This window comes from Macrobrachium nipponense, chromosome 29 (genome assembly GCF_015104395.2).
Source record: "Macrobrachium nipponense isolate FS-2020 chromosome 29, ASM1510439v2, whole genome shotgun sequence".
Taxonomy (NCBI): Eukaryota; Metazoa; Arthropoda; class Malacostraca; order Decapoda; family Palaemonidae; genus Macrobrachium; species Macrobrachium nipponense.
Genome location: NC_061092.1, coordinates 28083099 through 28107789, shown reverse-complemented (window position 1 = coordinate 28107789; position 24691 = coordinate 28083099). Strand labels below are relative to the sequence as shown.

Below are 24691 nucleotides of genomic sequence, written 5' to 3'. Positions count from 1 at the left end.
ACATTTGGAAGAAGTAACAGAAGGTAACAGAAAACATTTGGAAGAAGTAACAGAAGTTAACAGGAAACATTTGGAAGAAGTAACAGCAGGTAACAGGAAACATTTGAAAGATGTAACAGCAGGAAACATGAAATACAGAAAAAAAAGGCTAGTCATCAGAAAAGAAAATATAAATGAACAAATTAATTCTCCTGGGGGTGGAATGGGGAGAGCGTTCTAGTGGACAAAGCCCCAGGGAATCATGGCCCTAGTGAAAACACAAAGACTTAGTTTCAGAGGCACATTCGCGATATATATACCTTGACGCAGTGTCTGTACTTGGAGGCTTTCCTCGTCATTGGGTCACTGATGAGTATCCATGCAGAAGGCCATTAACGTCGGCACTAACCTTGAAATAACAATGGCGCGGAAAGGAATGTTATTGGTATGGTCTTCAGTGGACGTTGGTGCTAGAAACGAGAGAGAGAGAGAGAGAGAGAGAGAATATATACGTAGTTATCTTTCCCTCAAGTGTGAACTACAAAGAGAGAGAGAGAGAGAGAGAGATAGGTATGATATAGCAATGTCTTTCCCTCTTGTTTGAACTACAAAGAGAGAGAGAGTGTTATTGTATTGTCATATCTCTTGCCCTCGTTATGAACTGCTAAGAACGAGGGGGATTGTACGGTAATGTTTCTCTTTCCCTTGTGTATGAACATAAAGAGAGAGAGAGAGAGAGAGAGAGAGAGAGAGGTCATTAACCTGAGCTCGCGTTTCTCTTTCATCATGATTTCCTTACTGGTTGTTTATTGCAATCCTAGAGGAAGGGGGAGGTTTGCGTCATGCATTTTCAAGGCGTAATAACATGCACGAAAAGGGATTCTCTCTCTCTCTCTCTCTCTCTCTCTCTCTCTCTCTCTCTCTCTCTCTCTCTCCAATTATGCCTTGTTTCAGAACGGCTTCTCTTTTAGGGTCATATTTGTTTTCATTTCGTTTAGGGTTGGCGAACGGCCGGAAGAAGAGGCCGTCTCCGTGGCGGGGGAGGTTGTGGTTAGGGCTGTCAGTGTACCACATGCGGTGCACTGTAGGCATTACTTAAGGTTCGTTGCACTGTCCCTTCGGCCCCTAGTTGCGACCCCCCACACCCCTTTTCATTCATTTTACTGTACCTTCGTTCATATTCTCTTCCCATTTCGCTTGCCATCTTCTCCTAACAGCTGATTCGTAGTGCAACTGCGAGGTTTTCTTCCTGTTACACCTTTAAAAATCGCTATACTCTCAGTTTCCGTGTCAGCGCTGAATGACCTCACAGGTCCCAGCAGTTAGCGTGTGCCCTAAATTTTATAATCTGTCCTATTTTAACGAAGACGTGTTTGGGAATTTTGAGGTGTCCCTAGACGGATGTTTGTAATGACAGCTTTTTTATTTATTTTTTTTTATTTTTAAGAATTCATGATTTTGCATAAGATTGTGTAGGTCTGAAATGGCTGTCCAGCAAATATTTTGAGTACTATTTTATTAATTGGTATTTTTTTTATAAATAGCTGTACTTACGTATACTGTTTTTTTCGAGTTTATTACTTTTTAATAACAAGGTTAGTTTGATTTTCTTTCTAATAGCTTTGTCGCAAAATGAGTATTTTCAGAATCAAGATAATGCCCTGTTAAAGCTCTCGCAACAAAGTGGTCTGAAAGGTAATAAACGTTTTCTAGAGTCGCAGGCTATTTCTTTTAATCTCAAAAACAGCCACTCCAGATGTGAGTGTTGACTGATTCATCCTTGGAGCTTACTGGTTCTGTGCTGAACATTCTCTCTCTCTCTCTCTCTCTCTCTCTCTCTCTCTCTCTCTCTCTCTCTCCTCTCTCTCTCTCTCTATATAAATATATATATATATTATATATATATATATATATATATATACATATATATATACGTATATATATATATATATATATATTATATATATATATATATATAATATAAGATATATATTATGCACATATGCGTATATTATATTTATATATGTGTGTATGGTGTTTGTGACTACAGGCATCATACACGTATATATTTACACATACAGACTATATATATATATATATATATATATATATATATATATATATATATATATAATATGTGTGTATGTATGTATATATATTATATATATATATATATATATATATAATATAATATATAAAGAAGATTTATAACAATTTGAATTTTATAATATCATTCCTAATTTTATAAAATTCAAATTGTATCTATATATATATATATATATATAATATATATATAGAGAGAGAGAGAGAGAGAGAGAGAGAGAGAGAGAGAGACCTTACCTTACAGACCTTACATCTTGTTCGGGTTGCCCCAGGTCCCTCAGTGTGAGGCTCCTCTAATGTCTATCAGAAGGTTGCTAGTATATCTTCCGGTATATTTTGCATCTTCCAATCTTGGATGGTCTGGGATGCAGTTTAGATATTTGTCGAACTTATTCTTAAACACATCTACGCTCACTCCTGATATATTCCTCAGATGAGCTGGCAACGCATTGAATAGACGCTGCATTATCGATGCTGGTGCGTAGTGGATTAATTTCCTGTGTGCTTTCCTTATTTTTCCTGGTATAGTTTTGGGCACTATTAATCTACCTCTGCTTGCTCTTTCTGATATTTTTAGCTCCATGATGTTTTCGGCTATTCCTTCTATCTGTTTCCATGCCTGAATTATCATGTAGCGTTCTCTTCTCTTTCTAGACATATAATTTTAAGGATGTAGTCTTTCCCAGTAGTCAAGGTCCTTAACTTCTTCTATTCTAGCTGTAAAGGACCTTTGTACACTCTCTATTTGTGCAATATCCTTTTGATAGTGTGGGTACCATATCATATTGCAATATTCAAGTGGACTACGAACATATGTTTTATAAAGCATAATCATGTGTTCAGCTTTTCTTGTTTTGAAGTGCCGTAACAACATTCCCATTTTTGCTTTACATTTTGCCAATAGAATTGCTATTTGATCGTTGCATAACATGTTCCTATTCATCATCACACCAAGGTCTTTAACTGCTTCCTTATTTGTGATTGTCTCATTATTAGGTCCCCTATATTCATATAGCTTTCCTTCTCTGTCTCCATAGTTTATTGATTCAAATTTATCAGAGTTAAATACCATCCTATTTACCTCTGTCCAATCATATACTTTGTTAAGGTCTCTTTGTAGCGCGTTCCTATCTTCATCACAAGTAATTTCTCTGCTTAATCTTGTGTCATCGGCGAAACTACTCACGAGAGAGAGAGAGAGAGAGAGAGAGAGAGAGAGAGAGAGAGAGAGAGAGAGAGAGAGAGTCTTTAATTTACTCGACTGAATTGCTATCCTGTGATCCAGCGGAGTGATATTCCTGCCTAACAAGAAACGGCAGTGCTCATTATTTTCCCTCTTTCTTTCGGGGTGTCCTGGCATTCCTGTGTCTTCTATTTCCACAATTATTAATCGGATTTACTGTTATGACTTCGGGTGTCACTCTTCCTCCCTCGTGATTGGACGTTTGGCTGCTTGGCTAATCCGGGGGAAATGAACTGACATGATTGGCTGGATTGTGATTGTGGTTGCAGCCATGTTTCTGTTTTGATGTTTCTTTGTTTGGGCGCTTACTTAATTTCAGTTATTTCCGCTCCTTTAGGTATGTTTAAAAGTTTTTATTTAACATTCTCCTGAATATCTTTTACATGTAATATTTATTTCATTTTACATTTTCAGTTATTTTTCTCGTTTCGTTAGGTATGTTTTAATTTTTCTTTAAAATAGTTCTCGTGAGTATCTTTTATGTTATTTTTATTTTATTTAATTTAGCTTTACTGAAGAAATAAAACCAAGCTACATTTTATTTAGTTTTATTCAAGAAATAAAACCAAGCTACGTTGTGTACATGTATGTCATTCATTTTTTTTATTGATAGTTATTATGATTTTTGATTGACTCCGTAGACGTTTATTCTTTTTTATTTTCAATTCTCTCTCTCTCTCTCTCTCTCTCTCTCTCTCTCTCTCTCTCTCTCTCTCTCTCTCTCTCAGCCGCTATCATCCTGGTTAATATCTTTATTACCCACAACATACTAACGAGAGCCTATTATTTTAAAAGATATGGCTTTATTAAATTCGTAAAATTCAGACCCGGTTGCAGCTTCCCGAGATGTATACTAGTAGTGCACCAGCCGAGTGCCATGCCCCTAGGCTAGGTTAGGTAAGGTTAGGCTAAGTAAGTTTTAACGTATGGTGGTAATTTGGGTGTGGGAAACACAATGAGATTATTTTCAAGAAGATTCTATGGTTAGATTTCAAGATATGGGGTCCCGCCTTTTTTTTTTTTTTTTTTTTCAAGAAAGGTCTCTAACTTGGTTACTGTTTGGCAGTAGTATGCGACCCGGTTATTCTTGATTGTTAGCGTCGTACAATTTGCTGTTGCAAGAGAAATTGAACAGCAATGCCGTGATGTTCAATACTGGCAAAGGTGTTCGGATGTCTTGCCATTTGCAATCCTTGCAATATAAATCATCAGTCAGTCTGGACTTTTTGTTTGTTAATGATTAGTGATAACATGAAGTTTATTTCGCAGAAACATACTATTGCAATTGTATATTTTGTCCTTATTATGTGGCTGTGGGTGAGTTTGTACTGTTGGTGTTCTTGCTAAAATGAAACATTGACTGTGTAAATGTCAAAAGTATAATCATTAGCTGCTAACAAGTTTTGGAAATAAATCGATCAGTGACGTTTTGTCAGAAGCTTCAACAGTTATAAAATTCTTGACAAATTATAAAATTCTTCAAAAATTATAACAACTGATAAAATAAGATATACAGATATGAGCTAATACAAACCTTTCGGGCCAGCGCTGTTAGAGCTGATAAATATCAGCTCAGTGGTCTGGTAAAACTATTTTGATAGTAATAATAATATTAATGTTAATAACCTATCAGTACTACGCGTGAAAATTTCACGCGTCAGTTTGGCCACGTAATTGGTATGCATACCATAACTCTTGATTTATATTCACGAAATTCTACTGTGCTATTTTTAATTATGGCGAATGGTTTTGCTTCCGACATCGTCATGGGACGGAATGTAAATATTAGTCGAATGATTCTGGCCGAGATTACTATTATTATTATTATTATTATTATTATTATTATTATTATTATTATTATTATTATTATTATTATTATTATTATTCAGATGATGAACGCATTCATATGGAACAATCCCGCCACAGGGCGATTGACTTAAAATTCAAGCTTCCAAAGAATATGGTGTTCATTAGAAAGAAGGAATAGAATGTAATGCGGAATACAGAATTAAAAGGTCTATTATTAAATTAATAAAGAAATAGTTATTAAGAAAGGTGCAGTTTATCGAGGAAACGATTTACGAACTTACTGTATCTTAATCTATAATAATAAAATCCGACGGGATCTTATATGTTTGTCCTCCCCTCAGGCGTCAGTAGGGGAGGCATGACACAGCCACCCACCCTCTGCAGACCGGTTCATCCGCCCCGTGTGGTGGCGGGGTAGGTTGGAGAATTGGAGGGTAGGGGAGACATCTTACTTTAACTTTCCGTCTATCTGTTTGTGTGTATATATATATATATATATATATATATATATATATAGATATATATATATATATATATATATATATATATATATATATATATATATATATATATATATATATATATATATATATATATATATATATATATATATATATATATAATTGACCCAACCCGGAGAAAGTGGGAACGTACTGTATTTACGTTTCCTCAAAGAAACTTGAACTATACGTGTCCGCACCGTAGATTTAGCAAACATATTTATTGGTTACACCAGATGCAACCCGCATGTTCCCGGGCTGCACTGAGCTTCGGCCAGGCTCCTCCCCTAGAGCACTGTGGGCGGAGATATCTCACTTCCCTAGCAGACGACGCATTTCGCTCCGCCGTACTGCCCTCTTCGTTCTTCTCCGTCATTAGCTTATTTTGTTATGTTTTTTTTTTATTATTATTTTTATGTTGTCTAAACATGAAATTGTGACATATCCATATTTAACGATAGCAATATGCATAATTTGCTATATAAATCAATATTATTCATATATTTATTGTAATATGCTGCTAGGCAAAGTTCTTTAGCTAAAGTGTTTACGATGTGAACGGATGCTATGACAATTACACGAATATATACACATTTCATCGTAATTGAAGCTCAAAATGTGACAGTTATTGGTGTTTCCAGATATTATTATACATATTTATTTGATTAATATGAGTAATAGTCAAATGACTAGCACATTTAATAGGAAAGGAGCTTCGTTTCCTAAACCTGAAGTTTTGTTTACATTCTTGAGCTGACGTGTGGCCTAACTTCTATTTTTCTTTTACTACTATATACGAGAAGGAATTTGTAAATAAAATTTTGTTTTTCTATAGAGTAAACATCACATTTAGCAATAAACCACAATGTTGAATTCAGTAATAGCAAAAATACTTTATATTGTTTGGTTTTTATCAGTCAGCTGACCTTGTTCTTTTGATTTTTCTCATTAACTCTTGGTGTAGCCTAGCCTTTGAAATTTTGTTTGTCTTTTCTCTTATGAGGACATATAAGATGAAAATTTAGTCAAACAAGGGGGGAAAATTGACCAGCCCTGTGTTCATGCAGAATATAATACGTATAACGGTGGGGGTGGGGGCGGTTTAGATGATAAGTTTCAACTTTGCTCAACATATCCTTATAAAAGAAAGAGGAAAAGATGGTACCAACCCATTTGGCACCTAATAGTTAATGCTGCATTTGTAGACTCAAACATATGTTACAATATTCAGAATCCCTCTAATAAGCTTGATAAAAGAGTCGGGGGAAAATGATTGACACTGGGTTAGGCTGTAAATGGAGCAAAATCAAAGGGGTAGATATTCAAATCCTATGGAATGTAGTTAAGAAAAGCATTTTCCAGCACAGTATGACAACAAAAACAACAAGCCCCATTATATTGTATGCTGTATCTTGCTTAAAGAAAGATAATGGTTCACGTAAGAGAAAGCAATCCTATTTTTTTATGATCAATGTTTTGAAAAACGACCTCTTTGTATCATTCCGTGTTTTGAGACATCATACTTATCAAGTGCACTAAAGGCAGTGCCAATGTGGAAAATAAATGTGAGGCATTGATGAATTGGGTAAAGGAATGTTGGTGAAATTATTAGTCATATACGAAAAGGAATTTTTATTATTTTTCTCAATTTTTACCTTTGCATACACTTCTGTAGTATTATTTTCGTTACATATGTCAAAATTTTACAGGCTCAACCTTCCTTTTTCAGATAGTATGCTTCAGAAAAATTCTCTTCACTTCATGAGGCATTGACCTTAATTTCAGTACTTAGTTTGTTTCCTTCATTTTTGCTCTCAGATATATTCACTTCTAAAGGGTGGCAACCTTGCAAAACTTGGACTTCACGCAGCCTGCTGTTTTTTCTAGTCCATACATGTTTTTCCTGTTGTTACAACCTGCTCATCACTTTCCATCATCTACACTGCAGTACAGTGTGTATAAATGAACTTTTATGTACATCAAGCATGGGCATGAAGGGGGTTTAAAAAATAAATGTCTATACTGTGAAAATATCTTACATCAATCTCTATTCCTAAGTAATATTAATAATAATATGAAGCTGCGAGATCAATAGTCTTACTTGAAGAAATGGTGATAATAAACAGTATCCATCTAATATATATCAGCCTTCCCATACCCAGGAATATGGGAAGCATCACAGAATACATTACTATACATTACTATAAATGTCTGTAGATAATATATAAGCAGCTTCCTACGCACATGGCATGGATGCTAGTAGGTAATACATACACGAGTCCTAATAAATAAAGAAACTACAATCTGAAGATCACAGAAATAATAAGTGAGAAGTGCATACGCAATTCTAGCAAATATAAAGGTAGTTTTCACAGTGGATGAAGAAATGGTGAAAAGAATAATATCTTTCAGAAGACAACTCTGGAGTATGCAGCAGTGGTATTGAGTTCTCATTCAAAAAGAAGCATAAATATAGAACTAAAGAAAGTACAAAGCAGTTACAAGATGGGTAACATAGTTCAGAAATTTGAGCTGTGAAGATACATTTAGCAAAGATAGGACACAAGGCTTAACATTTCACTAAGGTTAATGGCTTTTGGCATTTTGCTGGTTCGGCAAAACATTGAATGCCAAGTTTCTCTTACATTTAGCTGCTTTTAAGAGCAAGTCAGACCTTTCTTTTTCTGCCCTTCCCAATTAGGGCAGCTCCTCTTGGCATGCCAACTGGGCGTCTAGCAACTGATGTTGGTTGACAAGGTATTTTACCCCTGCCAGCTCTAGACAATGCTCCAGAAGAATATAATATATAGATATATATATATATATATATATATATATATATATATATATATATATATATATATATATATAGTATATATATATATTAGGCCTTTATCGATCTTAAGTGATCTCGCCCCTGGGGCATCATTACTAAGAGAGCGTCATCGAAAGGGGTTTTATATTTGCCAGGGGTGGGCCCTTCCCCTCTCTCAGCTTTCTTAGCTAGCCAAGATAGATGAAGTCCTCAGTTTGATGACCCTGCATCTGGTAACGCCTCCAGGTCATTCCTCTGTTTTGATAGAAAACAGGTGGTTCCTTTACAGAGTCCAAAATCAAGCCCTTTCTCTGCTCACTGTTGGGAAAGTCTGGTTCCTTTTGCAGTCCAATCACTCCTTTGCTGTAGACAGGAAGCTTTCAATCTCCAGAGCGGACGACGTCGAAATGCAGCGACTCCTGATGGTACCCTTCGATGTCATAGTGCCCTTGCCACACTGGAATCAAACATTTTGCATATATAGGAGGCATTAAACTTACGGGTTTTTACGCCGCGCCAGAGGTTGCCACGGTAGTATATACAAGTATTTGATCCATTATGCATTGCATAACCCATATTTTGCATATTTAAAAGGCATTGAACTTACGGGGTTTTACGCCGCGCCAGAGGTTGCCACTGCAGTATATGCAAGAAATAGGATTTAATATGCAATGCATAACCTAATTCACATATGTAGTTGGCATGAAACTTACGGGTTCTTACGCCGCGCCAGAGGTTGCCTTCCACGCATGTGATTTAGCATTGATACTCATTCCCGAGGGTATCATGTGGCAGGAGAGAGAGGGGGTGCACCACAGCCCAATCTTGGAGAAGGGATGCACAACAGTCCACTCCTCGGGCAGTTGTTGCCAGTCCACTAGCCACTGTAGTCTGTCCACTGCTCAGAGCTGCTTCCACAACTGGGATCAAACATTTTGCATATATAGGAGGCATTAAACTTACGGGTTTTTACGCCGCGCCAGAGGTTGCCACGGTAGTATATGCAAGTATTTGATCCATTATGCATTGCATAACCCATATTTTGCATATTTAAAAGGCATTGAACTTACGGGGTTTTACGCCACGCCAGAGGTTGCCACTGCAGTATATGCAAGAAATGGGATTTAATATGCAATGCATAACCTAATTCACATATGTAGTTGGCATGAAACTTACGGGTTCTTACGCCGCGCCAGAGGTTGCCTTCCACGCATGTGATTTAGCATTGATACCCATTCCTGAGGGTATCATGTGGCCAGAGAGAAAGGGGGTGCACCACAGTCCAATCTTGGAGAAGGGATGCACAACAATCCACTCTTTGGGCACTTGTTGCCAGTCCACCTGCTGCTGTAGTCTGTCCACCGCTCAGAGCTGCTTCCACAACTGGGATCAATCATTTTGCATATATAGGAGGCATTAAACTTACGGGTTTTTACGCCGCGCCAGAGGTTGCCACGGTAGTATATGCAAGTATTTGATCCATTATGCATTGCATAACCCATATTTTGCATATTTAAAAGGCATTGAACTTACGGGGTTTTACGCCTCGCCAGAGGTTGCCACTGCAGTATATGCAAGAAATGGGATTTAATATGCAATGTATAACCCAATTCACATATGTAGTTGGCACGAAACTTACGGGTTCTTACGCCGCGCCAGAGGTTGCCTTCCACGCATGTGATTTAGCATTGATACCCATTCCTGAGGGTATCATGTGGCCGGAGAGAGAGGGGGTGCACCATAGTCCAATCTTGGAGAAGGGATGCACAACAATCCACTCTTCGGGCACTTGTTGTCAGTCCACTAGCCGCTGTAGTCTGTCCACCGCTCAGAGCTGCTTCCGCAACTACATCCAGGAGGGATTTCCTTCTCAAAAGTCAGCCTGTTCCTGTTCCCAACAGCAGAGTTATCCTGGCTTGTTTCTTCTGCAAGCAAACCACAAGTTCTCCTAAAAATGCTGAGGTTCCTTTGTGTGCACCCTTTACGTAACAGCATTTCCCCTGTAGAGCTCTCGGAACATCTTCGCCTCTTGCTCCAGTTTTCGGAGGTTGGCTGCAGATCCCTTGATTTGGCGAAGTTTTTCTTCGAGGCTGTCTATTTGTCGGGAGAGAGCTTCGCAGTTGATCTGGGGCTTCCTCAGACATCGAGCTTTATCCGAAGCCTTTTTCTCTTCTGCTTTCCTCTCAGATATAGGAGCCTTCATTCATTGACGCTTCTCTTCTCCTGTAAGCATTTTTACTTTAGTTTCCAAGCCTCTGATCTTCGTGTCCTTGGCCAAGGTCTCTTCCTGGAGGCTTTCGAGTTCCAAGATTGCCTCCATCTTTTCAAACTCCGTCGTCTCTAATTCCTCCTTCGCTTCAGCCAATTCAAATTCAAGTTGAACTTTCCTTCTTCTTATTTCATTCAGCTTTCCATATGCCGTCGGGTTTTCTGCTACAACAGTTTGAGATGCTTTCTGCAAACGGATGACTTCCATTTGCTTCAGGGTGCACTCATTTTCCAGTCGGAGGAGCTCTCTATCTTTCTGCAAGTTCTCCTCTTTCAGCTTTTCCAGTTCCTCCTTTTCCTCAACTAATTCGGCTTTACATTTGTGGAGCTGTTTCACATTTTCTTGGGCCATCTGTTTCTCAGCGACAAGGACTTGTAACTCGTCCTCTAAGTCGCTGATCTTGGAGGTCTTCTGCTTGCTTTCCTTCTTCAGACTTTCAATGGTCTTCTCTTTCCTTCTGTTCTCTTTGCGAAGGCTTTGCAAGTCCTCATTTAGCTCGGCTATCCTGACTTGCATTTCTATCCTGCCTTCTTCTCTTTGCTGTAGATCTCGATGCAACGTCTCCTTCTCCATCTCGAGAACTATGACAGTGTTTTCCAAAATAATCAGCTTCTGGTCCTTCTCTTCTCTCTCTTTCATTTGCACTTCGGTTACCTTCGTCTTTTCTATAATTTTGCTTTTCAATATTTGCATTCCTTCGGACATTGAATAGATTTGTGTGTCCTTTTCATTGTTCAACAGTTCGAGGTCTCTTATGTGTTCTTCCATCTTCATTCTTCCTTGAGTCAGGGCCTTTACCTTCCGTGCTAATTCATTTATCAGCTGGTCTTTCTCTAACCTCTCTTTTTCAAACCTTAAAAAGGCATTTTCATTCTTCATGATTACTTCCTCGAACTTTCGACTAGTATCCAAATGCGGTGATTCTTCTTCACTATCCGAACTGTCATCATCTTCGCAGTCTGACTGACTGTCTTCTTCATTATCCGAAGCGTCGTCTTCTTCGTTATCCGAAATATCGAGTTCATCAATCTCAGAATGAACAACTTGGTTCTCTAGATTTCCAGCCTCCTCAAGACAGCCAGGGTTGTCCAAGGCCGAGAAATCGACAAAGAACCGAACCATACTAATGCCAAATCCACGAAGTATAAATACTTCAGTGAATAGCACAACAGGTATAGCAAACAAAAACCACATAATCTCCCGGGGGATTTGATGAACCGCGAATTCAAAGCACTGTGCAAGCACAACTGTAAGCAAACTTAGAAACATCTTTGTTTGTTATAAATCAACTCTCTCTCTGACTTATCATTAATTTTAAAAAAAGACGCGTGACGTTTCTGGATTCTGCTGGGATTCTTGCGTCATTGCTGTCTTCGGGAATGCTTGCTGATCCCCGGACACAGTTGATGTGTCTGCGTCCTGAGTCATTTTGGGATCCACGGGAGCTGCTTCGGTCTTCAGAAGAGAGGAATTTCTGTGCAGTCCTCGGGGACCTTCTGAGCACCCTGGAGCCATTCAGAAGAAAGGAATTTCTATGCAGTCCTCAGAGACTTTCTGAACACCCTGGAGCCAATCTTCACACACACACACACACACACACACACACACATATTTATGTGAACTATATTTTTAGTAGAAAATAGCTGACAACTGATTCACGATTTAAGTCATAAATGAGAAAGCTAATTAGAATGTAGATTTATTATTGATATGAGATTTCGTTACAAGAATATCAATTTGATATTTGGCCTCCTCAGTTCCTACTGGAATTTTTTTAGGGCAAGAGTACTGTCAGCATTTTATCAGTATCTGTTCATACTTCAGTATGATATGGTTAAGATATTTTCAATTTAAAAGTGTTAGAGTTAGAATTGAGAATTGATCAACATATTTTCTCTTTACTAGCATTAGCTCAGGGTTTAATGTAAATTGACTGATATATTTGTACTTTATAAGTATCAGGGCAGTCTTGAGTATAAATTTGCCCATACATTTTTACTTTATAAGTATTAACTCTGGTTTTAGTATAAATCGACCTATACATTTTCATTTTATAATTATTTAGCTTAATTGTAAGTATAAATTGAGCAATATATTTTCACTTTATAAGTATTACTAGCTTAATTGTAAGTATCAGTTAACCAATATATTTTCACTTTATAACTATTAGCTCGGGCATTAGTGTAAATTGACCAACATGTTTTCAGTTTATAAGTATTGGCTCAGGTTCTAACACAAATGAACCAGTATATTCCAGCTTTACAGATTTTACCTAAAATATATAGTCCAGTATAGTCTCACTTTATAAGTGCTAAATAAATTGAAACTCAGACGCGTTCAGATTCCAATTCAGCTCAGTGCAGTTCCTAGAACCTGTACGATACTTGTCATCCGAAAGTTGTAACAAATGAGAGGGTATGAAAAAAATGGATATATATATATATATATAGTATGTATATATATTCAACTTGTTTATTTTGGAAAATACTTGTCCTGAGGTGTGAATAAATCAATGTTATTCATAAATTTATTGTAATATGCTGCGAGTTTCGTTTCCTAAACCCGAAGTTTTGTTTACATTCGTCAGCTGATGTGTGGCCTAACTTCTGTGGGCGGAGACATCTCTCTTTCCTTGCAGACGACGGACGACGCATTTTGCATTTCGCTATGCCATATTGCCCTTTTCATTCTTCTCTCAGTCATTAGCTTATTTTGTAATGTATTATTATTTTTATTCATGTTAGGCTTTTACATGCTGCCATCTGTGGTCTTTACGTACTACTCACTCGCTATGCCGTTCACGTGTCCTGAGGTGTGACGTCACGAGGTCACGAAATGCTGGGGCGAATTTGCCCCATATATATATATATATAGTATATATATATATATTATATATATATATATATATATGATATATATATATATATATACATATATACATATATATATATATATACATATATACGTGTATATATATATATTATATATATATATATATATATATAATATATATATATACATATATATATATATATATATATATATATATATACATATATATATACTATATACATATATATATACATATATATATAATATATATATATATATATATATATATATATGGGGACAAATTAGCTCCAGCATTTCGTAACCTCGTGGCGTCACACCTCAGGACAAAATGCGTCGTCCGTCGTCTGCAAGGAAAGAGAGATGTCTCCGCCCACAGAAGTTAGGCCACACATCAGCTGATGAATGTAAACAAAACTTCGGGTTTAGGAAACGAAACTCGCAGCATATTACAATAAATTTATGAATAACATTGATTTATTTAACAAAATATGCATATTGCTATCGTAAAATATGGATATATATCACAATTTCATATTTACACAACATAGAAATTATAAAAACAACAAAATAAGCTAATGACGGAGGAGAACGAAGAGGGCAGTAAGGCGGAACGAAATGCGACGTCTGCTAGGAGAGTCAGATATCTCCGCCCACAGTGGCTGTAGGGCCGGAGTCCGGCCGAACGCTCAGTGCACTTCGGGAATATGCTATCCGGGCTGACGGAGTTTAAATATCTAAACCGGAAAGCTTTCATGCGGATCCGGACATTTAATCGGATCTTACGGAGAGCTTTCTTTATTATTATTATTATCATTATTATTATGATTATTATTATTTTATTTATGGCCGCACAGGTTGACAAATATATAGGTTTTTGCACATTGTGGTTTTTCCAAAGTGAATTATTAGCACTCTCTCTCTCTCTCTCTCTCTCCTCTCCTCTCTCTCTACCTCTCTCTCTCTCTCTCTCCTCTCATGCAACACTACATACATATACTATATATATATATATATATATATATATATATATATATATATATATATATATATATATATATATATATGTGTGTGTGTGTGTGTGTGTGTGTGTGTGTGTGTGTGCGTGTATGTACGTATGTATCTGTAAATAGTGTATGTATGAGGTGCGGTGTTTTCACCGGATTTATTACATATTGGATGTGATTAATATATTGTAAAAGCATCCACTATATGCAAGGATTAAAAGAAAAATACATCGTCATGATGTATTATATTTTATCACAAAGCAAAATTAGGTCAGGCATTCTTTCTGAATTATTTTTCTTTTTTTCATAACTTTGACAAAAGGCACCTTTATTGTTTTAATTGTGTAGCATTGTTGTCAGCGTATGACTAGCCACACAAACGAGACGAAAAATAATTATCCTGAAAAGTTACGAAAAAAAAACTCGTCACATTTGTTCATTAGTTTTTTCTCGTTTTATTTTTTATTTATTTACGTATTTGTTTTTTAACTCTGGGGTTTGACCTAGAAAGCCTTTATGGTTGAAAAGGATTGGAATGTAGTTAGATGTCATACTGAGTATGTATTACTTAGATGTTTAAAAGAATTTCGCGTAAATGTCACGCTAGTAGATATGCACAGATTTATGTGCTACAGTTTAAATCGTCTGCTTAAGTTAGTGGGTGCCACCCCCCCCCCCCCCCACACACTTTTTTTTTTATTATTATTTTTACCATGGACCCCTTTTCCTCTTAACTTTTTTTGGTGGACCCCATAGCCATTCCACGAGAAAAAAGCTTATTTTATTTTTCACGAATGAAAAAGTAAAGATATTGTATCAATAATTAAAGAAATGGTAATTGATTATGCTTTATTTTGAAGGAAAACTTTTTTAATGCAAATAAACTTGTTTAACAATTAAATTCTATAAGGCATTTATGTATACTAGTAAATAATTCATAATAAACTATTTTAAGATAACGGGTAATTAAGAAAAAACTGCACATTTATGTAATGAGATCCCTGTGATAGATGCTTCTCAGTGAGGTCTTTCATATTCTGCTCCTTCGATGTCAATGATACTTGAAGATCACCCTTTTTCACAATGTCGAGTCTATTACGAGCTTTTCATAATAAGTGGGACAATTGGGGCTTGAGCAAATGCACTTTTGTGATTCTGAGCCCCTTCTGCCCTGGAGGAGAGTGAGGGTTGGAGGGTGGGCCCCTGGAGGTTAGATATTCATCATGAAAACAGACATCTAAGGTTGCTGCCTGATACATGAGAAAAGATGGGTGACTTTCACCTCCGTTTGTTCTTGCCACTGACTAATGGATGAGTAGCAGGTTAAATGGAAATCTAAATGAAAAAAGCGTCAAAATACAGGTCAAAAGGAAAAAAAAATCCTATTCATCAAAAATGATCATTCAACCAGATTTGAAGCTTTATTGTAGGGAAGCCCCGGTGGTAACTTTAAAATTTACCACACTATAAAATGTCCAGTTTTTCCTTCTACTTGATTGCCATAAAAATTCAAAGCTGCATGAATATTTCTTTTAGTATGGCGTAGATTACGAAATCCCATTCTTAGTGGTAACAACTATTCTGAAGTAGAGTTGCTGTATGGACCAATAAAATATCACCGTGTGCCCCAATTCGCTATTTTTTTGTGTGGACCCCTAGTAATGTTACATGGACCCCCGGTTGAGAACCACTGGTTTAAGTAAATAAAATAACTTATATTTTTTTTTTAACAAGCAAATAGAGATTTTTTTCTTCATTAAATGAACATCAATATCTATTTTAATCCCACAGCACATAGAAATCACATATTGGATGTTGCAGCCCTGTAGATCATAAGGAGAAACATGTCTTAGGCAAAAATGTACTGACATTGTTTGGTTACCATTTGCAGCTTCCGGGCAGAAAGCATCTTGGACTCTGCATCGAGGTGACAACAGTAAATCACATTTTGAAGAAGGGAATCAAGAAACGACCAGTACATCAGAGGCCATATTGGTGTTCTTCTTCTTCTGCAAGGGTCTATAGCAAAAGCAAAACCTTCAAGAATATCACTATTCTGAAGGCGTCTTCTAGTCGCTAATCAGTTTGTCCTTTCGTGGTTCCAACCCTGAAATAAATACAAGAAGAAGCGTAGTAGCAGAGTCAAGAAGCATTTCAAGTTGCTTGAGAGAGAGAAAAAGAAGTCATCTAGAAACACTGGTCATTCTGTCCTCTTGCCTTGTTAAAAGAAGGTTCTGCCTCCGTCCACTTCCGCAACTTTCGTTACCTGAAGAATGAGTGAATCCGCCGTGCCTTGGTCTTACAACAACAAGAACAGCAGAAACAGGTATTCGCCTGGGATGCTTGTTGTCAATTTGGCTCCAATGCGATAAGTGATTTATCCAACTTTATTTTTCTAGTTTTTTTTCTATTCGCATATGCTTGCTTATTTTTTTCATTCCTGACTGACTTTTCTTTTGCTTTTCAATGTGGGTTTGTTACTGCTATGTTATTGCTATGTATAAAGCCTTACTTAGCTTTGTCCCTAAATAAATAATAAGCATGATGTTTTATAAAACCAATAAATTTGCATTTTTATAAAGCTAATAATTCTCCATTTTTATCAATTTTTAGTGTTATGACAATAAACACCTTGTTCAACCTTAATTATCTGTATAAGTGTTTTGTGGTTGTGACTTTTTTGTAAAAAAAAAAATGAAGTCGTCTATTTATATAAAAATATAGTTAAGTAGCATACGTCGTTTGTTTTCGTTATCCAAGTTTAGTGTCTCAAAATATAACAGTCATCTTAGAATGAACCGTTTTTGCGGACATTCTGTATGTGTAACGCATGAACATACATACATATACATACATACAATATATATATATATATATATATATATATATATATATATATATATATATATATATATACGTGTATATATATATGATATATATATATATATATATTATACTATATTATATTATATTATATTATTGTAATAGCCACAATGCCCTCTTAACTTCTCGAATTCTTTGTGCATGCTTTGTAGTGACAAGCGTATCCAAAAAATTTGGAAGAATTCAAAAGTTAAGAGAGCATTATAGCTATTGCAATTACATATGTATCTCGTAAAAAGTTACCAGTAGATTTTGTATATATATATATATGAGTGTCTATGCATGTATTTGTATACGTTTATTTATATACATATGTACGTTTATTAACCGTTTGTGTGTGAGTGCTTATAGTCTTCCAGCTAGTGGAGTAGCTAGATCCAAAGAAAGTAGATACCCTTGCTATTTAGGCAGCAAATTTGGGTGCTACCTCCTTAGATATGCCCTGTACGCAATTGATCATGGGGCGAGTGTTATCGTATTATTATTGTTTTTACTTTGAAGTCAGTCCCTCTTAGCTATTAAGTAAAGAGGTCTACGTTGAGAAATTGCCGTATACTAAGTTACGTGTTTTGAATGGTATTAAGAATAAAACAATCTCCAGCTGTAACCTCTTTCTCATACTTTAGTTATCCAGCGATAATTCTCTCTTGTAGGTGATATCACATGGAAGCTCTCTCTCTCTCTCTCTCTCTCTCTCTCTCTCTCTCTCTCTCTCTCTCTCTCTCTCCAAGAAAATAATCCACGTCATTTGTATGCAGGTATTTTCACCAGCTCACTGCTATCGAAGATCGATGCATATTTGTCAGGCTTGCCTTCCTTCTCTCTCCCACCCTCTCCTCCCATGTCACCGGTATCTTCCCCTCCCTCCCCTCCCCTCCCAATCACCTCCTCCAGCGGCCTCTTTAGCTATGAAATTTTGAATGTTTACCTTCCGTTCGATGCGAGGCGATAAAGGTGAAGAACACCTGTGTTGTGGCTCGAACACATCCATTCATCAGATAACTGAAGTGGTTGTAGGGGCTTAGATGCGTGTCTGATTGGGGAGGGAGTTGGTGGGAGGGAGGCGTGTGGGATGGGGATTAGGATGTGGTTGGCTCTTGGGGTGGAGGCCAAAGTTTTGTGGGGGTGGGGGGTGGGGGGCGGTTATAGGGTTATCTAAGAATGGTAGGAAGACCCCCGTCTTTCTTGGATCGTGATGCGTCTTGATCTCCTCTCTCTCTCTCTCTCTCTCTCTCTCTCTCTCCTTTATGAATGGGAGCCGAGGAATGCCAATAATCTCGAAGTTATGAAGGGGATGACTCCACAGTAGTGCGTTTGATGTACTGAATTATGAAAGCCTATTTTTATCGAGGCCTATTTTTTTTTTCTTCTTAACCAGTGTAGGACGTTTAAACTTTTTTTTTTACGTTTCATAGATTTGTCTGAGCTTCCCTTTGAAGTTTTTGGAGCTTTTTATTATTAAATACAAATCCCATGCTTCCATTATATTTTTTTTTATTGTGTCCATGACATTCCTTTTTCACTTATAGGATAATATTCAATCAGATTAATGTCATTCACTCACTTTCCATATGAAGTTGATTAAGTGACAAATAAATCTATGAATATTATATATATATATATATATATATATATATATATATATATATATATATATATTATATACCTACATATATATATATATATATATATATATATATGTATATGTATATGTATATGAACTTTATATCCTTGTGTGTGTCTTTATTCTAGCATGTAATATTTCTCGTTGTGTTTTGAAATTTTTATGTTTTGGAAGTTCAACGCATGACTGATATTATACATGTCGATATAAACATCCATACATACATACTACATACATAACATACATACAAACATACAATATATATTTAATATATTAAATAATATATATTAATATATATATATATATATAGATATATATATTTATATATATATATATATGTATATATTATATAACATATGTAAAAAAAAATATATATATACATATATACGTACTTATGTATTTTATGTAATACATTACATACACACACACCACACACACACACACACACACACACACACACGCACACATATATATATATATATATATATATATATGTATATACATATAATATAGATATATATATATATATATATATATATATATATATATATATATATATATATATATATATATATATATATATATATATATATATCCCGACTTGAGACGCCTCGGTTGTCAAATATTGTATTCGCATGGTCTCGATTTATTTGTCTTTCCGGAACATTTAGCAATATTGTTATTGTTATTGATATTTCTAAGGCTTTTGTCGTTGTTGTGCAGAGAGCAGCTAACCGAACTCCGCAGGAGACTTGAAGCTTTCTCCCTAAAGGTGATGGTCGTCGTTTCGTCATTTAAATTAATTTGTTCAAAGTTTAGACATTTTGGCTTTCATTTTTTTTGTCTTGTCCCAAACTCCCTCTACCCCATAGGGAGGTACTGCCATCAGTCCACCTCACGCGGTTCACTCTAGGCATTACAGAAGGTTCTTTGCAGCGTCCCTTCGGTCCCTCGCTGCAACCCCTTTCATTCCTTTTCCAGTACCTCCGTTCATATTCCCTTTCTTTCATCTTACTTTCCTCAAGCCTCTCCTAACAATTGACTCATAGAGCAACTGTGAGGTTTTCCTCCTGAAACACATTTCAAACTTTTCAGCTCTCAATTTCCCTTTCCGGGCTGAATGTCCTCATCGCTCCCAGTGCTTGACCTTTGGCCTAAGTTTTATGCTCTAATTACAATCTCCCTCTTGTTTTTTCGATCTTAATATGAAATTGGTTCCCCTTATGTTATTATGACAAAGGTAGTTTATGTGAATCTAGAGTCTTTAGGCTAGGGGTTACCAAACTCTGGTCTTATTAATAGTTTCCCAAACAAATTTTTTTTCTTATTGGCCCACCTCGGTCCATATATTATTATTATTATTATTATTATTATTATTATTATTATTATTATTATTATTATTATTATTATTATTATTATTATTATTATTATTATTATTATTATTATTATTATTATTATTATATTAAAATAGTTTTACCCGACTACTGAGCTGATTATCAACTCCCAGAGGAGTGGCCCGTAGGAATTGTTTTGACTTATATTTTTGTTTTATATTTTGTCAATAAAATTACAAATTTTTCAAAAACTTTGTAATTGGAGTACTGCAAATGTTTAAGTTCCTGACAAAATTTCACTGATCTATTGGCTATTATTAAAATATTTTTACTCGACTACTTAGCTGTTATCAACTCTCACAGGGCTGGCCTGAAGGATTTGTTTATACTTTATATTTTTCTTTATATTGTCAGATAAATTACATTTTTATTTCAGAAACGTTATAATGGGGTTAATGGAATTTTTTAAGTTCCTGACAAATTTCACTGATCGATTTATTTCCTAGTCTTGGAATTCTCTGCTGATTATACTTTCATACGTTACATTTGACAGGTAGATTGCCAGCGAACGTTATTTACCAGGTGATAAATTTTGCAGTGGATTTCCGACAGTCATTAAGTGATTAACTGACTGACGTACTATAGACACTGACTGGTTGATTTATAATAATGGGAATCGGTACAGAAATCTTACATAAATAAAAGTAAGTAAAAAAATGTGCCGAATTTTCTTCGGCGCACTCGAGCTTTCTGTATATTGCGTATATGCGTTTAATCAAAGCTAACGAAAACAGACTTATATTTCGGTGATCTCGGTATAATGCTGTAAGAGCTTCTGCCCATGAAATTTCAACCACGGCCCTGTGATGGTCTGTCCTATATCGTTGCCAGACTCACGATTATGGCTAGCTTTAACCTCAGAGAAAATAAAAACTACTGAGGCTAGAGGGCTGCAATTTGGGATGTTTGATGATGGGAGGGTGGATGATCATCTTACCAATTTCCAGCCCTCAAGCTTTAGTAGTTTTTCAGATCTGCAGGCGGACAGAAATAGTGCGGACGGACAGACAAATAGCCATGTCAATAATTTTCATTTACAGAAAACTAAAAAGGTATGATTTCACAAGTAGGGAATTGAGATACCATTGTAACAAGCAGATTGACCCTCCGTGAACGTTGGTTTTTTTTTTTTTTAATATAGGCTAATTAGTAGATTGCGAGGTTGGCATCATTTTTATCTTGTCTAGAATGAAAAAGGATCACATACAATTCTCCTTCTATTTTAATAATTTACTCACATATTCATTTATTTATTAATTTGTTAATTTATCTGTTTTTCTAACCGGTCTCCTCTTTCTGTACCTCCCATCATCTTCTGTTACTTCTTTCTAATGAACACCATATTCTTTGGAATCTTCAATTTCAGATCAATGGTCTCTGTTGTGGGCTTGTTCCATATGGATAGGGTTCATCATCTGAATGATGATAATGATAATGAAAATAATAATAATAAAGGTTGATGAAGTGAATACGTCTTGGAAATCGTAAAGGGGAAAAAAATACAGTTAGCTTGTTATATATCACACAATTTCTGAAATCTAATATGAAACCTATTTGCGGAACAAATGTCTATCGGCTGATTTATCCTGTCAGTGGAATATCTCCCTTAATGTAATAGTTTCGAGGCGTGATTGGCTTGGTGTGGGGCCGGAGAGGGGGGGGGGTGTTGGTGCGTTGTGGGAGAGGGGGCTTGGGGAGGGAGGGAGGGGAGAGACAGGGGAATATAATCTCTCTCAGCGGAGTGCTATAATTTCAAAGCTTTAACGTCGTGATTGAGTTAAACTCCCAATTTAAGCTGACTGATCCTTTCTCTGGCCCACACTTTTCCCATGGATAATTTTTTTTTTTTTTTTGGGGGGGGGATGGATTTAGTTGCTACATATTTGGCTTTTGGCGCGTTAGGTTTATTTCTGATCCGTGCACACACACACACACACACACACACACAAACAGTGTATACATATGTGTGAGTACATATACATATATATATATATTATAAATATATGGTATATGCATATATATATATATATATATATATATATATATATATATACATACATACATAGTACATACATACACACAAGACCTGTGTAGTTTAGTGGTTTGTCTTTGCCTCAACAGCTGGAGAGCAGAGTTCAATCCTGCCATGAAGAAACAAATGCCATATTTTCATAAGAATTATTCAAAATTCCCATTGGAAAAATAATATCGAAATCGTTTTTGTCCGTGCAGTAACTGAGAATGTTGGTATCCTTTTATACGTTTATTTGATATAATTTTGATAAGTGTGCTTATTCACATACCGTATCAATACCGTTTTTTAATAGAGCCTTGATGTTTATTTAGGAGAGTTAAAATTATCATTAAAATGATTACTTTCCATTGTAGTTTTAAAGAGAGAAAGAGATCCCATTGGGGGATATCGCCTTCCCCTAGCTGCAACCCCTTTCACTTCTTTTATTGTACCTCCGTTCATATTTTCTTTCTTTTGTTTCTCTTAGCAATCGTTTCATAGTGCATCCGCGAGGTTCTCCACCAGTTAAGGCTTTCAAATCTTTTTACTGTCAATTTCCCTTCCACCGCTGAATGATCTCACAGGTTCCAGCGCTTAGCCTTTGGCCTAAATTTCACATTCCATTCCATTCCATTAGAGAGAGAGAGAGAGAGAGAGAGAGTAAACATTTTTTTTTTATAGAGGCAGAATATTTATATAGGAAAAATAACGGGGGTGTTTTAATCACATTAATTTGCACTGGAATTTCAGTTAGTTGGGAAGTGTGGTCTGCGAGAGCCCCTGCAGTGCTCTTCAACCTCCCCAAATATTCGATCATTAGGACCCCTGAAACCCAGTCAGGGTGCTGAAGTATAGGGTGCGGTCTCTTCAAATGTTACGAAACTATTGACAAGGGTTTGATTAAGGAAATCGAGTCAGATACGAGCAGAATAGATATAGCCAAAAACAGAGAGAGAGAGAGAGAGAGAGAGAGAGAGAGAGAGAGAGAGAGAGAGAGAGAGAGAGAGAGAGAATTGCATGTTGTGCAGAGAGAGGGAGGGAGATAAAGATTGCATGATATACTGAGAGAGAGAGAGAGAGAGAGAGAGAGAGAGAGAGAGAGAGAGAGAGAGAAGGGGGGGGGGGGTTAATAAACTGCATGATGTACAGAGAGAGAGAGAGAGAGAGCGCTAGTAAATTTCATGTACAAAGAGAGAGAGAGAGAGAGAGAGAGAAAAAGGAAGGGAAAGAAGGAGGGGGAAAAAAGAGAGAGAAAAAAAGAGATGAAGAGAGAGAGAGAATTGCATGATGGACACAGAGAGAGATAATAAATTGCATTATATACAGAGAGACAGAGACAGAGAGTGGTAGTAATTGCATGATGTAGAAAGAGAGAGAGAGAGAGAGAGAGAGAGAGAGAGTTTCATGACGTACAGTGATGCTCAAATCTCATGCGACATGATTCCATAGGATTTCGTTCAAAATTCACTAACTGGCAACCTATCATGCTCCATATTTATCTATTATTTCAATGCGGAAGCACGATTATTGCATACAATAAGGCCATAATATGTTTCATAAGAGTGAAATCTGTCATATATTTCAAAACTGTAAGAAAATGTCACGTGTAGCCAAATTTCAAAAATAACTTTCAAAACATTTTCAAAATTTCCGTTCACACATCGCTGAAGCATTTGACCAAAATAAAGTCGTCATCAATCATCAGTTCAAATGTTAAATAAAAAAAACGAAAAACATTGTCATAACATTAATAATGCTTCCAAAGCAAGAATAAAATTTGAAATAGTCCTATTTGATTACTTTTACACCTCAATGCTGAAAAAAAATGTAAATATGTATATACAAAAGTAGAATGTGCCCACCGACATCAACGTGTGAGGGGAGCGTGTGTGACGTATCGTTAGTGTCGGTGCAACAACCACCACCCGGTGTAACATAAGTAGGTCTACACTGAGTAGCGACAATGAAATTATCTTGAAAACACTTTATATGTGTTAGAGGAATACTTGGATTTTCATACATAATTATTTGTTATAATTCTTAAATATTTCAAAAATGATGGCATATAGCAAATATTCGCACGTGCAATTGTTTTGTAAAGATATTATTCTTAGGCCTAGGTGTTAGATTTCTTTACTTTACACTTAACAGTCACATCTCTCTATTAACAATTTCTGGCTAGAAAGAAAATGAGGCTATCT

General features: G+C 36.1%; 1 long non-coding RNA gene across 1 annotated transcript in view; it reads left to right on the top strand.

The window, feature by feature from the left end:
* Positions 1 to 24691, top strand: part of LOC135205948 (uncharacterized) — a 95081-nt gene that overhangs the window by 61030 nt on the left and 9360 nt on the right. Inside the window, exon 2 of the long non-coding RNA XR_010312640.1 lies at positions 16467 to 16901. This is a non-coding gene — a long non-coding RNA (uncharacterized LOC135205948). The remainder of the gene's footprint in view (positions 1 to 16466; positions 16902 to 24691) is intronic.